This window comes from Ursus arctos, unplaced genomic scaffold (assembly GCF_023065955.2).
Source record: "Ursus arctos isolate Adak ecotype North America unplaced genomic scaffold, UrsArc2.0 scaffold_13, whole genome shotgun sequence".
Lineage (NCBI taxonomy): Eukaryota > Metazoa > Chordata > Mammalia > Carnivora > Ursidae > Ursus > Ursus arctos.
Window position 1 is genome coordinate 32290903 of NW_026622797.1, and position 17854 is coordinate 32308756.

General features: G+C 39.5%; 1 long non-coding RNA gene across 2 annotated transcripts in view; it reads right to left on the bottom strand.

Annotated features, from left to right (window-relative positions):
* Window positions 1–5052: 5052 nt before the first annotated feature.
* Window positions 5053–17854, bottom strand: part of LOC113259441 (uncharacterized) — a 71311-nt gene continuing 58509 nt past the window's right edge. The window contains exons 4-6 of one of the 2 annotated variants that reach the window (XR_006410154.3): window positions 11265–11387; window positions 9826–9883; window positions 5053–5731 (exon numbers count right to left, since the gene is read on the bottom strand). This is a non-coding gene — a long non-coding RNA (uncharacterized LOC113259441). Of the gene's footprint in view, window positions 5732–8077; window positions 8756–9825; window positions 9884–11264; window positions 11388–17854 lie in introns of those variants that run through there. The other variant, XR_008958948.1, reaches the window with a different exon arrangement.

Below are 17854 nucleotides of genomic sequence, written 5' to 3' on the forward strand. Positions count from 1 at the left end.
CTGCTCGGGCGCTGCGCGAGGGGAGCCTAAGTCGGCTCCGAGCCGACACTGCGAACGCCCCCTCTGTCTACACCGCCCTAGAAGTGCCCAACCGATTAGTCGCGGGTCGCCCCGGGAAGAGCTGCGAGAGATGGCTTGGGGTGAGGGTTATGGGCAGGAGGAATAAGGGCGAACAGGACCGCTGAGAGCTTCGATGAACGGTGCTGCCGTTGAACTTCAAATATCAAAGTCAATGAGGGGTATAGGTTACTCCTCCTTGCTCCCAAACATCCGCTGAGTGGAGACTGCCCTATTCAAAGCGCAAAACGATATGATAATTACCTTCAATTCGGCAGAGACAGAGTGGTGATTTTATTATATGCAGGTCAATTCAGTAGATAAGGTTTCATGTAAAACTCTGGATTACTATTCCAGCCATGATACTGGCGTGTGCGGAGCACATCAGTGCCACCACTTGGGAGTGGGGTACCCCTGTGTGTCTCCTGAATATATTTTAGGTGATGGACTAGAAAGCAAGTATCATTCCGGTGAAGTGTATTAGTGTATTTAAGACAGGGAAGGGGGGACTGGGGGTGGGGGGGAGGGAATCCATGCAAAACCCCACATTTTGGAATTCAGATATGGCAATGAGAAGAGACTGTGGAAATGGGTTTTTCGTGGTCCAGTCTTCCTGTCTTGACTAGAAGAATTTGAAGATTTGGCATTGTTAGTAAAAATTTCACAATCAAAATGTTAAAAAAAAAATAAAGGAGTAGGGAGGGAGGTGACGAAATAAGTCATTCCAATAAACCATCTGTAGTTTTATTTTACCCCACCTGCACCTAGTACTCTTTAGCCCATGGCCACTTGCTTAACTCTCTTGGTTTTCTTACGCACTTGTCAAGGCATCCCACCAAAGGAGTAACCACTGGGCCACAGTTTTGTAAATGTAAAGCCACATTTTTCTATAAAACTCTTGAGAGTAGACATTGCCTGGTCATGTTTATTAGGTTCCCAGAGAATGAATAACAGGTTCATAGGGTCCCTAGAGATCATCAAACATGACATTGCCTCTAATACAAGTGGTGAAACATTTAAAATGGCCATCTAACCCTCTTACACATTGAATAACTGAGCCTTCCTCAAAGAGGAAGTGATGAGGGCTATGAAAGAAAAAATAATCCCATTCTTAGGGCCACAGATGTTGATGATCCCCTATTTCTGAAGTTAGAGTTCAGTGATTCAACCAAAAAAGCAGCAGCAGCAGAGATGGACTAAAATGAGCACCAAAAGGGAATTATTTACATTTCTTTTAAAAATAATTACTATTTGTCTCAGAAGTGACTAAGGTAAGATGTTTTATAAGTAGGGGATTATCTATAATTCTGTAGACCAAGCAGTTCCCAAGATATTCGTTACAAATTCTTTCCTGGCATTGAGTGCTCAAGGCAAGCCCAGGTAAATTATTTAACCTTTGCTAATGGCCAGGATCTGCCCATCTGAAAAAAAGCCCAGTGAAGATAACACCACAGGTAATGGATTTTGAATTTAGCTCCATATCTGCTCTTGAAGTAATGGATGGGACCTCTCACCATCAGGCTGTACTGCACTTCACACATAATATTTTTTCCCCTGTCCTTATGAGATTTGTAAATTTCCACTAGAACAAGCCCAGCTTATAAGAGTGCATAGTGGGAAGAGAGCACTCATCTCTGTAATTCAAGCTCAACTACCTACAAACACCACTGACAGAGGGACTTTGAACCTCATTTCTCCCATTCCTCAAGCAGGAATAAAGTACCTATTTCAAAGTATTTCTGTGCAAATTGAATGAAACAACACATACAAGACTCTTCCTACCTGTGACATAGATTGTCAATACATAGTGAAACATACACATACACACACGTACCCCAAACTTGTTCTAATGTTAAAAAGAAAACTCTTCCTTTGGAATCAAGAATTAAATTGAGAAAAATTTTGAAATATGAAGACTGAAATTTTCACTCTTGGTATACTATAAATGTAAGCCCAATGGGTGGCAACATATGTTTAGTAAATTCATTTTGAAAATACGCATTGTAATAAAAAGAAGAAGTATCATTAAGTAGATCATGTAACAAGGCTAAGGGAAGGCCTGTCAGAAAGTTTATGTGTGATTATACCCATTTTTTGCCGCCATAAATGTAGCCCATAGCATCTCCAGACCTGAGAAGAGGTCTTCAACCAAAAAATAAAAAATATCTTCAATGGAAAACAAGTGCAATTGTTTGCTAGATTCTTATCTGAATTGTTTTGCTCCAGCTGTGAAATAGATGATAGTTTTAAGGCCCCCAAGTTATCTCTGCTGGAAGCCTTAGCTGATGCTTCAAAATAAGGGATAAAAAAAGGACAAAGTCAATTAAAGAAAATGATCTATCTGATTTTACCTTTAAAATTTGGAACTAGGTAGAAGGAATACGGGGGGGGGAAGGTAATAGAAATGCATTTACAAAGACATTTTTAAGGTCATTTTATTTCACTGTGATTTTGAATAGCACTCTGCCACATCTTTAATTTTTCTTTCTCATTCTGTATAATTGATTAATAGTTCAGTATATTTAGCAGCAGAAAGATGTTGCTAATTTCTCTTCATTAAACATGCAAGTGAGAGTACTTTATAACTTTGCAGCTGATATTATTACTTATATATTTTATAAATTCCGTATTAACCTCCTTATTTGATAATAAACCTGATGAGCTTACTATTACCTGAGAAGCACTAGCAGTATACCTTTTAAATATACAAAGTGAGGGGGTACCCTGTCTTTCTCCAAAAGCCCCAATTCTTTCCTCTGAACAGATTTGTACCTATGTGTGAGGAAGGATCACTTCATGGCTGCTGGCAATCCAGGATTTACTTTCTCAGAAAGTTTCTGACTGTGTGTTTCGTTACAAGAATCTACCTACAGAAGATATTAGAGATTTGACTGAAATAGTGGGAAGGTGGTAACCCACCTGTTCCACTGTCCATAGTACTGAACCAGTTGTGCATCAGCGCCTGGCCACTCAAAGTGTGGTCTGAGGATCGGAAATGTGGGCATCACTGGCAGTTGTTAGAATAGCAGGATCTCAGGCTTCAGCCCAAACCGACTGGATCATACTCCACAATTAACAACATCCTCCCGTGATTCATCAGCTTGTTAAAATTTGAGCAGTGCTGCACTAGGACCCAGTTTACATTACCTTGTGACTATCCTGGGGCTTTGCTTATATCACCCCTCATTTCAATCCTTTCTCGAGGCACAGCCCAAATGCTGCATTTTTAGCTGTGTTTTTTTTTAATTTAATTATTATTTTTAAAATATTTTTTATTATATTATGTTAGTCACCATACAGTACATCCCTGGTTTTTGATGTAAAGTTCGATGATTCATTAGTTGCGTATAACACCCAGTGCACCACGCAATACGTGCCCTCCCCACCACCCATCACCGGCCTATCCCATTCCCCCACCCCCCTCCCCTCTGAAGTCCTCAGTTTGTTTCTCATAGTCCATAGTCTCTCATGCTTCATTCCCCCTTCTGTTTACCCCCCCTTTCTTTATCCCTTTCTTCTCCTACCGATCTTCCTAGTTCTTATGTTCCATAGATGAGAGAAACCATATGATAATTGTCTTTCTCTGCTTGACTTATTTTGTGATGGCAGTGGTGTTATACAGAGAGCATAGCTTTTGAATTAAACAACTGGGTTAAAATCTCAACTTGTACTGACCACTTTGAACTCCATTGTCCTCATCCATAAAGTGTCAAGGATTCAATGATAATAGAATACTATTTGTAAAGCACTTAGTCTGACATATAGCAGATGTTCAACAAGTGTCTCAATCTTCTTGTGAGTGCTACACCTTTTACCAAAGAGGGGTGCCCTCTCGGCATCACACTCTTGGGCATGGTGAAAATTAACTGTAAAACAATTTAGTCTTTAATTTATGCTCAGTTGGGGTGCCTGGATGGCTCAGTCAGTTAAGCATCGAACTCTTGATTTCAGCTCAGGTCATGATCTCAGGGTCATGAGTTCGAGCCCCGCATCAGGCTCCACACTGGTCATGCATCTGCTTAAGATTCTCTCTCTCTCTCTCTCCCTCTGTCCCTTCCCCCTCTCTCTAATAAATAAATAAATAAATAAATAAATAAATTCTGTTCAATCAAATCACAGTACATGCACATTAAATTAGTTAATAAAATAAGATTTTAATACCCACCAAATCTTCTTTCAGTATTGTTTCTCCACCCATAATTATGATCTAGAGTAAAGAAGGATAAGTTCTTTTTTGACAATTATATGAGATCTGTTTTTATTAAATGAGAGCAAGATGACTTGGTATTTTGAATTCTAAAATGTTTATAAATATCTAGATGCCTTAATTCTACTACCAACAAAAATCTGTACAATGTACAGCTGACTTTGTAAATAGTAACCATTTACACTTACGTATAGTCTCTAAGGAAGCCACAGTGTTGGCAAAATAGAATGCAGTTTAAATTGTGCTATTTAAGAGCCCTGGGAACACCCTTTCACACACTTATTTCAAAACATGAGGAAATGTTGACACATTCATTTTTCAAAAGAAATGTCAAACCTGATCATCTGTTCTATTACAATAGTCATTCAATGAGTTTTGACACTTGGGATCATTGGCCACTATGGCACTGCTGATCTGGAAACACCTGTTTCTATAAGGGAATGAGCCATAATGAACTTAAGCAGGCCACATCTTCTTTTAAGCAGGGACATAACTAGAACCTGGGTCTTTGTATTCATAAGTTCAGGGCTTATTCAACATTCACTTACATGATTCATGTTAGGCTGCTTTAAAATCCCCAGGTGATTATCTGAGAGATTTTAGTCTAACCCTGGAAGTAGATACATTTCCCCAGGCTTACGACACCTCCCACCTAAGGGAAGAGGCTTAAAATAAAATATGTGTAGAAATTAAGTTTTAGATTGTTCATTCATTAATTCAGAAAGCATTCCTGTAACGTATTGGACATTGTATTCAGTTAGGGCCATATAAAAATGAGTGAGCCAGAATCCTTTTCCTCATATTTATTGTGGTCTGGTGTGTTTTGGCACTTTTATAAGCATACAATCGCAATACAAAAAGTGCCTTGATAGGGGTACAAAATGATGATATAAAGTAGGGGTTCTCAGAAATCCTTTGGGGAGTTATAGTTCAAAGGAGGTTTCAAAGACATGGGGATGTAAGATCTTGGTCTTAAAGATGAAGAAGCTTCAAAGGGTGAACGGGGGGGACAGAATTAAAAGAGACAGAACTGTGTGCGATTTCCGGAGGAGAAAACAGTGTGGTACATTCAGGAGAGTGTAGATAAAGCCAGTATGGCAGGAGTGTGCAAGGAAGCCAGAGCTATAAAAGGAATCTGGAGAGATAGACCAGGACCAGTTCACAGAGGGCTTTGCACTCCAGGTTAAAGAGTTCAGGTTTTATCCTGGAGACATCAGGGAACATTAGCATGTCCTTTTGACAGAAGTGGTAGAAGTTTTGTGGAAGGGTGAGAAACTCAGAAGCAGGCTGGCAAAAATGTTAGAGATTTTTATAATAGCCCAGGTAAGGGAAGATGATGGACTGAACCAGGACACTGGGAATAATGATGAGTTGGAGAAATTCAGAAAGTACATATTTTATTTACACTGTCCAGCACTGGTGTTCAATGAGCAGAGCCATGCACTGCCTCTTCCATTCATTCTTCTGCTAAATAAGAAATGAAGATGAAGAGTTCATTGGCTGTTTTCACCATGGTCTAAATTCTGTGTCCTCAAAAACATCCAATTTATTCAAGAGTTAAAATTCAGATATATATAAAAGCAATGGATTGCAGTATTGTCCATCGTAGCAAAAATATCATAGCAAACCTTCATATCGTACTTACTATGAGATAGGCACAATTCTAAGCATTTTACATCTATTCACTCTTCACAAAAATCTTCTAGAGTAAGTACTAATTTTTGCCCCATTTTACAGCTGAAATAACTGAGAACTACAGAGGTTAAGTGACTTCCACAAGTACCTAGAGGAACTGGGCTTATGAGCCATGCAGTTGGGTTCTCAAGGACTGTTGACTGTCTTTCAGGGAAAACGGAGAAGCACGTCGGTGCTCATCAGGAGGAAACTAGTCAAGTTATGATATGTTGACACAATGGAATACCTGTAGCCCTAAACAGAAAAGATCCATATCCACTGACATGGGTAGATGTCAAAGAGATACTGTTAAGTGAGAGAAGAAGTTGTAGAACACCTTTTATGGTGGGATCCCATCTTTGTTAAAGTGTGTGTGTGTGTGAGTGTGTGTGTGTGTGTGTGCGTGTGTGTGTGTGTGTGTATAAAAGTGTAAGGCATGGAAGGATACATACCAGAATATTAACAGAGACTACCAGTGGAGAATGAAACTAAATTCATTCTAATTTTTATTTTATACAATTCTGTTCCTTTAATTTTTTATAATGACTTTGTATTAATTTCATAATAATATTTTTAAAATAGCAATCATTAAGACTTTTCTGTTCTCTATAACTGTGGACCTAACAACAGATGGATCTTACTGATAAATGACAGATTCAGGAAGTTCGTGTTCATATTTTCAGACTTCTCTTCAAACCTGGCATATACACACACAACAACAAATTTAAATACCAGATTTCACCTTATAATTCATCAACTAAAATACAGAATTTTTGGACTCCTTACTGGAGAAGTGCAATCTGAATTAAAACCTTCCTGAAAGGAACTTCTATGGGACCTTCAGCCAAATGCAATCAATCTGCAGCTTCATTGCATTTCCATCTTTTCAATGTATCAAAGAATAATGTACTCCAAAAGGCAAGGTAATGGTTGCTTGATTTTTTGACATCTTGCTAGCAAGAATATTATCTAATTATACTCTTCTGCCTTATAACAGAACGCAACTTTTTGCCATAGTGTATTTGATTAGCAACTTTTAAATGATTTAAAAAACAAAGTGACACATTATTGCTATTAGAGAAATTAACCCTATTAACTAGCCTGATGTCTCACATAGCGTTCCTTTTCCTCCTGACAAAATAAATCCTCATTCCTCAAATGCATGTCAAATCAGCTCTTTTATTTTCTTGTCAGCTTCCTCATTAATGAGTTAAACAAAAGTTAATATGTGCCAACCAAAAAAATCCGAGAGCGATGCTTTTACAATGTTTACCCAAATATACTCATGAACGATGCTCTCTTACAATGTCTTGTGAAGTGTATAGTGTGCCAGTAGATTTTCCTTCACAGATTGATCAATTACCCAATAGAGGATTTGAAATTACTTTTTTAACCTTGAAAGAAAAGGTACACATTGGAATGTTGGAGCTCAAAGAGTTTAACTTGCCCAGAACCTGACAACTAACAAATATCAGGGCTAGGACAAGGATACAGGTCTCCTGTCTTGTTGCTCAGTACCTTCCTATGTGAAAATACTATCTTCTGGTAAATGGTTACGGTGAGAATGCAGGTGGTTTGCCAGGGGCTTTTGCAAATCAAGAGATTAATGAGGGCCCGCTTACTGGATCCACAGTTTTGCTGGATGATGGAGGAAAGATTTTTTATTGAAATATAAAGATGACTTATTACGAGAAAATTTTTAAAATCACAGGGACTTTTAAAGGCAAAACACAATATAACAAGCTAGTTCTGAATTCCCATCTAATGATTTGACATATGCTCCTAGTTCATGGCGCAGTAGATATAAAGGTAAAAATCCACTTTCCTCGGCAAAAGGAGTATTTTGGTGAAATTGTTTGTGAGTCCCTTGCAAAATTAGAAGCAAAGCAACATTAAGATGAGCCGCTCAGGTTTGAGAGCATACGAAATATAATTAATTACTGCAAACCAGTTAAGTATTTGAGGGTCCTCTTATTTCTTCCCTACAGCTCTACAGGGAAGGGAACCTACTAGATCCAGAGAGGGCGAAGGACTGACAGCAGAGCACATTTTGATGAACTCAACCCTCAGGAAAAAAGAAAAAGAAGGCTGTTAGGGTCTCTGGTGCCATCTATGACAAGGTCAGAAAGTATAATCTTGTGATAACAAAGGTTTGGTTTTTTATTCAACATATTTCTCATAAGCTCCCACTACTGTGTACCACGCCTTGTTCTGGCCTGACCGTCTCTACTATTAATGACTCGGATCCCAGAGGGGCAGAAAATCATTACATACAAAGTATAGCAAAAGGAAGTGATGAGTGCTATGAAGACATAAAACAGGGGAAGATTCTAGAGAGTGATCCTGGAGCAGGAGTGACTAGTTTTACATACAGGCATCAGTGAAGTCTTCTCTAGGGCTGGATGTTTGAAGGGAATATCTAAATGGGATAAGACACAGCTTCAAAAACATCTGCAGCAGGGACAGACCAGGTTGAGGGAACAGCAAATGCAAACAAAACAAAACAAAACTCTGAGGTGGAATGTTCTGGGCATGTTTGGGGACAAACTAGAAGGCCAGGATGGCCAGGAAGATGAAGGAGCGGGTGAATGGTGAGAGATGAGAGAGAGGCGTCTTGGGCCAAGCATCCAGGGCCTTGTAGGACTCCAGCTTCAACAGCAAATCACATTATTTTAAATTGTACCTTTATTTACTCTAACAAGTGCAATGATAGAATGTGAGATTTTTTTAGGGGCACTTGGCTGGCTCAGTTGGTGGAACATGTGACTCTTGATCTCGGAGTCATGAGTTCAAGCTCCACGTTGGGTGTGAAGCCTACTAAAAAATAAATTAAAAAAAATAAAAGTTAAAGGGGCGCCTGGATGGCTCAGTCGTTAAGCATCTGCCTTTGGTGCAGGGCATGATCCCCGTGTTATGGGATCGAGCCCCACATCAGGCTCCTCTGCTATGAGCCTGCGTCTTCCTCTCCCACTCCCCCTGCTTGTGTTCCCTCTCTCACTGGCTGTCTCTCTCTCTGTCAAATAAATAAATGAAATCTTTAAAAAATATAAAAAAATAAATGTTAAAAGAAAAGAAATTGAGATTTTATTTCTGGACGCCCATTTCAAACTATTAAAATGCCAAAATTCATAGCCTATTAAAACAAAAACATATGTGTAGGTGCTTAGGTTCTAGAAGGCTTTTGTCCTCCACTCTGGGTTTGAGCAATTGTACCTACACAGAAAAAATGGGTAGCCGAGAAGAGAACAGACTAACAGCTTAACAATGGCTATGCAAATACATTTAAAAACTCCGAAATGAAGAGCTGTCAATTTAAAGCTGATTTGGAAACACTGCTATGGTCCAAATCCTTCTATTCCTGCTCTCTTCATCACTGGGCCCTCTGTATCAGGCTGTTAAGCTAGAGCACAGCATTGGCCTTTTTAACTGAGCAGGAGTCGAAAATTTCAAAGATGAAGGGATGTGGACCAGAGGAAACTTTAACACAGAGATCCCAAAGGGAGTTAGGAGAGAAGCAAGAAGTATGTACTCTAACACTTTCCTGTTTGCTCTTTGCCCACAGAAACAGTAGGAAATGGGAATACGCTTGAGCTCACTTGTAGGTAGAAGCTAGGAAAAACAGAGAAACAAGTGCATGGATACAGAGAACAGACTGGTGGTTGCAGAGGTGGGGGAGGGCAGTTGGAAGAAATGGGTACAGGGGGTCAAAAGATACAAACTTCCAGTTATAGAGTAAATAAGTCATGGGATGTAATGTACAGCATGGCAACAGTAGTTCGTAATACTGTATCACATATTTCAAAGTTACCAAAAGAGTAGATCTTAAAAGTTCTCATCACAAGAAAAAACAAACTTGTAACTATGTGTGGTGGTGGGTGTTAACTTACTGTGGTGATCATTCTGTGATATATACAAATATCGAATCATTACGTTGTCCACCTGAAACTGATATAATGTTCTATGTCAATTATATCTTGATAAAAGCAAACAAAAAAGAAACACGAGAAAATGAAAAATGTTCCAACTTCCTCTAACTTTGTAGTTTTTAAGGAATTATAAACCAAAACTAGGATAAGCTATAGCATCCTAATCCTCTTTGCTGAGGCTCATTAATTAAAAAAAAAAAAAAAAAAAAAAAAGCTTCTAAAACTCTCAGAATGAAGACATGTCTGTTACAAGTAAATCTCCCTCCAGTAGCATAGGCTTTCTTTGCTGCTTACAGCAACCGTGAATTCCATTCAAAATAAGGATCGACTTCTCAAAATGTTTAATTTCTAGCTTGGCGAGCATGAAGACCCCACTGGAATGATAAGTTTTGAGAAAGAGAAAATTTCATAGTCTTCAAGGACTTTCAGCCTAAGTTAGCTAGATCGTCCTATTCACTTGGCATTAACATTGGTGTTGATAGAATGGGTCTTTAGGGCCCTTTGACTGGAGAGAATTTGCCGTCCTAAACACGAGAATTGGTGGTTACTATTGGCAGAGGTGGTTTTATTTATAGTAAGAAAAGTCATAAAGTGAAGAGGTTTCAATTCAAAACCCCTTAAGCTGTGAGTCACACTTGAGTTTTAAGATACGATACGTAAAACCATCTGCCAAAATAATTTTAATGGGCTTTTATTCATAAAGCCTTAATATCTTTATTCATTAATATAGCTCCTTAAAAAAAATAGCTCCTTGACAGGAACTGATCCCCCTCTTTTTTTCATAAAACCATCATATTAATTTTTAATGAAGTCATTTTCTTGCCTAAAAACTTCAATGGCTGCTTATCGCAGCAAGATAAATGAAAAATATTCAGCTTGTCCTAACAACCTAGTTTGGTTTTGACCCTTCTAGACTTATGGATAACCCCTCTTATAGCACTAATAGAACTGCTTTATCTGAATGTCCTAACATTCAACTTGGGAATAGGACAAAATCCATGACTCATGATAGATACTGAGAATTTTTGAGTTCCCGTTAGGAGAATCTGTTCCCTGTCTTTCCTTCTTATGCTGCCTATGTGCATATGTGAAAATCAGGCAGGCTGCCCTCTTTTGTACTACGAGGACAGCTGGCAAATTCTTATTTCCTCCCTGTAAGGAGGGACTTAGAAGGTCAGTTTCTGTTTACTCCTTCAGTGAACACGTGCCAAGACACAGAGGATGCACGAGCATCCCGAATGGCCCCATCTCTGAGGGGCTTTCAGGACACGGACATGCTCTCCCTATCCCCACCTCCCCCAAACCAATCTCATTCATAGTTTGGTATATGGCTGTCCTGGCCTAGGGAATTCTTATCCGCCCACACAAATACAGTTCTATCTAGACTAACCCAGCTTTACCTGTTTTATCCAAAACAGTCCTTTCAGCGTGAGGAGCATCTTCCCAGGCAGGAGAAGGTGAGGAGTTGTTTCCACAGCTGTCTCACAGGAAATGTCTCACTGGATGGAGGTGTCTGCTCGTTTCTGTTGGATTGAAGAAAAAACAGATTGTGAGATTTTGAGATTTGCCTTTTTCATGCCTAGGCCTCTATCCCAACACTTCTCTCCCTCGAGTGGGGCCCCCTGGCCCACTGCCTCCAGCTCCATGCAGGCCTCTGATGCCTTCCTGTTCTCTTCAGGCTTCTTTCCCCTACCCCACACAAAAAAACCCATAAAATTCAACTCAGGCGTTTATTTATTAAGTACTTGTTAACTATTGGGCCACTTGATCATCTCCTCCCCTCTTAAGGAATTTTAGAGCAAACTGACGGATTAATTTGATGGAAAATTATTCACCACCCAGGTGTAGATCAATGCAGCATCTTTTCTTCCTCCATTTGTATACTATTCTGTGATCTGGGTATAAACAAATCATGCAGAACTTTTGATAGGGGAGTTGGAGGGGGTGAGTTAGGTGTAGTGGGGGCCAGTGTCCTGAAATAGCAGAGGAAAATGTCCCAGGCCCAAGTAAATCTTTCTTTTCTTCCTTCTTCCTTCCCTCCTCCCGTCTTTGGAGAATATGTATAATAGGGACGGGTTGGCATCAGGAGGGAGGGATTGCCCATCAAGGCCCAGGAAGGTGAGAAACCAGCGTCTCTGGAAAAAGTGTTAGAGTATAAAACATAAAGAGGATAAGGTTGGATTACGAATTAGATTCCAGGATTTGGATGGTGTGCAAACAAACAGGTGGCTAGAGATGCACGTGTAGGAGAAGTACTAGGAAGAAAATAACCAAATGTCAGCAGTTGTCCTTACTGGTTGGGCTGGTTCGGGGTGAATTTTCTTTTTTAGGTACTACCAAATTTTCTACAGTATTTGGTATTCTACAATAAGAAAAATAAATTGTTAATAAGAGGAAGAAAACAAACCCAGAAAGATTTTCCTCCCTGAGGGCTGCCTGCTGCCTTGGGGGTCCATGGCCATCCCTGCTCTCTCAGGGCATCCACTGGGGTAGAAGAGCTGCCCTTGTCTCTGCGCCAGTGATTCCTCCTCCACCAGCACGTTCTGTCCTGTCATTTCCAGTTTACAGCCACTTCTCAGTACTCCTAGCCTCTAACCTGCCCAGCTTACACTGCACCCCCTGTCCTCTGCTCTTGGGACTAAGTACTCATTGTCTGACCCTGAGGAGAGGAAAAGGCGAGCAATGTAAGAATTGGAGCTGTGGGATACATTTCATTTTGCCGCAGTACCATAGAGACATGCTTTTTATTATTTAATTGTTTCTTTACCCATCCATCGGAATGTTATTTTTGTGCTGACCAGAAGTTTCAGACAAAGTTCTGTGTGACTATAAAACATCCTTTCCATTCTCTTGGTGATGACTTACCATATCAGTAGTTCACTTTGGATCCCAAGTTGCGGAGATGTCGGGCTGACCTAAGGGACCTCAGGGATAAGGCCTGAGCTTTCAGTGAAATGAAATCTTTTCTAAGTTAAAAAGGCTATTTGAAAAAGAATTCTGAGAGCTATTGATAATGCATCCCTGAAATTGCATTCTATACCAGATTCAATATAAAATTACCCCCAAAACCCAAAGTACATTAAAAAATCAATAACAATAATCACAGAAGTAATCAAATTTCATCATCATCTCCAAAAAGTTAAGTTTTTTTCCAGAAGTTTCCCAAAATTACTGACTTAACTCCATTCTAGAAAAGTCAAGTTTTGTTCCTAATAGTTTTGAATCAAGGCCCCCCAGAATGGTCTGAATTTTCTAGGTTCACCAGCCACGTGCTTACATATCAAAACATGGTCAACATTTTCTTTTATACACTATAGATAAAGCCTTTGATAATTTTATGAAATTTTAAGGATATTTGTTACTGCTATCTTTCAAGGAAGCGATTTAGCTTCTTACCAGAGATCCAAAATAGGTAAAATGAATTAAAATGTTGCATTTCATATGAAACTTACTATATATTGAATATGGGGTTAAATAATTTTCTTTTTTTTTTTTTGTTTCTTTTAACAAAAGGGTCTCACCTTTTAAGCTATCATTAAAGAAAAGGATTTGTACATTTCCAGTATTCTGGAAGTCTGTCAAGACAATATGGTGTCTCATAATTTTAAAAGGAGAGAAATCCTTGAATAAACAAAAACATGCCATGGTTTGGAGAGCCTCTAAAGTGAGTTCTAAAGTGATTAACTTTAATTATAAATGTGATTGTAAGATATTAAAATTAATAGCCCAATTCTTGGCTAAAATTAATTGAAAATGATGCTTAATGCACAGGTTGCTTAGCAATTATATTTTTATGTTTTCACATTAATTTTCCAAAGCCGCTGCTCAGTTTATTCATGGTAGCCAAAAAACATCTCATCATGAACTTGAAACATTTTTTTTCTGAGGTTTGTAAGCAACATCTGGAGAGGGGAAGATTCTAAATTTCTGGTCCTGAGCCATTTTGTTTTCTTTATTATTATATTTTAGATACAAGGTCATTTGAGAATCTGGTGAAAGCTATGGTTCCTCATCCCAGAAAAAGCCTAATGCCATCATATCCACAAAATTTCCCTATGCTTGTAGAGAATTCATTATTGGCCTGATATCCTTTTGGACCCTCCAATTATTCATAAGCCTGAGGTTAACAATCCCTGTCCAAAGACCAGGTCAATGTTTCACGTTAAGTCAAGAGACATGTCTGTGGTTTGGGTTTGTAGGAACTCTTAATTTCCCTGCCAAGTTTAGTCTATTGGTAGGTTAACAGGAATTGTTTATGAATATCTGAAATTTATTGAACTGAATTTGCGAATGTGTTTGGGTCATCCAGTTATCAGGGTTAGAGAAAGTAGAGAAGATAGAGTGAAATGTCATTCTTTGGCCATTTATTTCCCAGAAGGCTTTCAAAGAGCATGTTTCCATGTGTCTAACAACCGGCTACCATAACAAACGTCCCACTCACAAGGGCTGCCATGAACACCACTTGTAGTGCGCCCATCCCAAAATGCCCTCCAGGGCTTTGCTCACGAACAGTTAAAAGTCCGTCTGCATGGACACCAGGTTGTCACTATAATACACCTCTAGCATGTGTGCCATGGAATTTGTCGCCCTGACATATCCTCATCCACCTGTGTGTAACTGAAATGTTATTGGAGTGTTTAGTCAGAGTGGGCTTCCCCCAACCAGTGTGGGCTTCATTTAATTTGGAGAGAAGTTAAGCCTGATTCTATTCCATTTCTCATTCAACAAATCTCTGCATGTTCTCAAGCGAGAGAAAACAACAAACAAACCACTGAAACCTGATTTAAAAACAAAAAGTAGGGGCACGTGGGTGGCTCCGTCAGTTGAGCGTCCAACTCTTGGTTTCCACTCAGGTCATGGTCTCAGGGTTGTGAGATAGAGCCCTGTGTCAGGCTCCGTGTTCAGTGGGGGAGTCTGCTTGAGATTCTCTCTCCTCCCTCCGCCCCTCCCCCACTATCTCTTAAAAAAAAAAAGTAAAACTAGGTCTTCCTACTGTATCTTTACTTACTTAAAATTCATTAATGTTTGACCATTTTATATTGTCCATAGAATGGTCTCACTTGTCAATTAGCTGAAAAATTCTGATGTCATGTGCTGTGTTAAAGGAAGATAAAATGATAGTCCATATTGGTTATTATTATGTAGCTTCCTTGCTTGCTTGCTTTCTTGACAGCAAATTGTCAAACAATAAACGAACATTAATGCTGAGAGTTTGTGGAATCTAACATCAATAAGGCTCAACTATTAGAGGCACCTAAAAACCTTATATGGCCCAAATGTATAGGAAACATTTTAATGCTTCTAACATCATATTTTGCTTCCAGACAGATTTCACTCAAAGATGACACACCTTGTCTGGCGGTCTGACTGCATCAGGGAAATTAAACATCATCAGGGGGAAAAAAGGTTCAAGAAGAGACACAATTTGAAGAAGTGTTAACCTTGAACTTTATCATAAAGCATGCCAGATGGCTGACTACAATAGCAGAAAACCTTACCCTAAGGCGTTTGCAAAAATAAAAATAAAAATAAATCTCAAAATGATATAAATATAAGAATGATCAGAATATCAAATTGGATCTTGGATTAGATCCAGTATTTTCTTCCTTTAGAATCCAGAAAAGTTTTGTGGAATTAAAAGACAAGATTTTTGAGAATCCATTCTGATTTTACTTTAACCCTTTTTGCGTTTATTTAATTGATTAGTGTTTGTGGAAGGCAGAGTAATAGCCCCCCAAAGATGTCCATGCCCAAACATCAAGGAAGGTGAATATATTGTATTACTTAACAACGAGGAATTAAGGTTGCTAATCGGCTGACTTTGATGTGGGGCGATTACCCTGGACCATCCAGGTGGGCATAATATGGTCACCAGAGTCCTTATAAGTGAAAGAGAAAGGCAGGAGAGTCAGAGTCAGGGAGAAATTTGAAGATGCTATGCTGCTGGTTTTGAAGATGGAGGAAAGGGGCAACAAAGCCAAGATATGTCGGAAAAAGCAAGGATAGTGATTTTCCTTTAGAGCCTCCAGAAGGAACCAGCCCTGACAACACCTTGACTTCAGTCCAGGGGGACACACTTTGGACTTCCGACTTCCTTTTTTTTTTAAGTGGACTCCACGCTCAGCTCAGCATGGAGCCCAACACAGGGTTCAAACTCACAGCCCTGAGATCAAGACCTGAGCTGAAATCAAGAGTCAGACACTCAACTGACTGAGCCACCCAAATGCCCCCTGAACTCCAGAATTTTAAGAATAAATTTGTATTGTTTAAACCACCAATATAGCAGCAATAGAAAACAAATATCATGTAGCCGCCTCTACATTATAGATTGGGTATATATTGAAGTAGAAGTCATGGTCCCTAGAGAGTGTAGTGGAGGATAAGACTATATGTATGAAATATCTCCTCTGCATATCATGTATTGAGCCCTATGGGCAAATTTTCACAATCTTAAGAATCCTCTGACTTTTGAGGGTCTACATGAGGAGGACAAACTTGATCATATAAACTGAGAGAAATCGACTTAGAAATTTATATAAGATAATTGAATTGGAAAGACCAACATCTTACGTTGACTCAGAACTCATGTCCGGACTACCGATGTTCTTTCTTCTACACCCAACCACCTGTTACAGAAGTAACAGTGGAAATTAATTCTTAGAAGTCCTACTTTTTGAAAGAAGAGTTTGGAAAGGAGAAAGTGTGATTGTGGATTAAGGAGCCTAAGTGTCTTCAGTGCAAGCAGCAGATGGTGAATGCTGGTAACACTGAAAACTAACACTCCCCAACTTGTGTCTGCTTCAGGCTGGACTTACCCTCTCCGCCGGGTGAGCATCTGATGGTCTAGTGAAGGTCTGATGCTAACACATTCAGTGCTTCATAGCTGAGTCATAACACTTTATATAAACCCTCGTGAGTACAAACACTGCCTGGGGGGCACTTACGAAGTGGCTAGAAACCAGTCCTGTGCAAAGTTCATCACCAGATTGGGTAGTAGGGTGCCAATTACACATCTTGCGTGGAGGGATGGAGATTTGGGAAAGGGCATATTACATATCCAGATTCTGACACGTACAAGGAAGTGCTACTCCCCCTCAAAGGGTCACAACTTACAGCAGTTAACTTTTCCTCTTGGCACAGGGAACCAGAGAATCGTCAAAGACTTTGTCAGGCGTTTGGGGCCCATCTACAGATGTGAAGAGTGATGGCAGGTGCTCCCCCGATATTAATGTGAATAGCTGGAGTTTTAGGTGCTATGACCAGCATTTTAGATAATGAGATTTCCAGCTTAGGAGTCCATACACCTGCATTTTAGAGCACTTACAGAACACTACCTACTATAGCAAGATTGATTCCTTCATTTCCAGGCAGGGAATGACTCTATTATAGAAAGTGCTCGCTTAAGACTGCTACCTCATAATGTGAAAATATGGTGAGTTTTTCTCTGAATATTTCTGAATAGAAATCACTATGAGACGCCCATTTTACTTGTGGTAAACACACAAACAGAATCCGTTATCACACATGTTGCTTCCACTTACCAGGTCTATCCTCTATAATCGTCATTAGTATTCCTTCTTCCTTTCTTGGAAGGAAAATTTCCCAGAGATAGTGGCATGCACTAGGTTGGACCCTAGAATGCACTGTCATACAATGATTAAACACAAGCAAATCAGGATTCAAATCCCAGCTCTACCACTGTATGTGCCTAGCACCCTGAACCTCATTTTCCTTGTTTGTAAAGCAGGATGCCAGAACAGATCTCATAAGTGTTTTTTGATAATGAAAAAGATAGCTCATGTAAAGTGCTTAATGCATTGTTTTAATAAATGTTAACTTTCATTTGAATAGCTAATGCATAGGAATCCACTGACACAGAGTACGTGTTTGAGAATGTTGATTTAGAAAACCTCAGGTTTGGGGCGCCTGAGTGGCTCAGTCGTTTAAGGGTCCAACTCTTGGTTTAGATCTCAGGATCGTGGGATCGAGT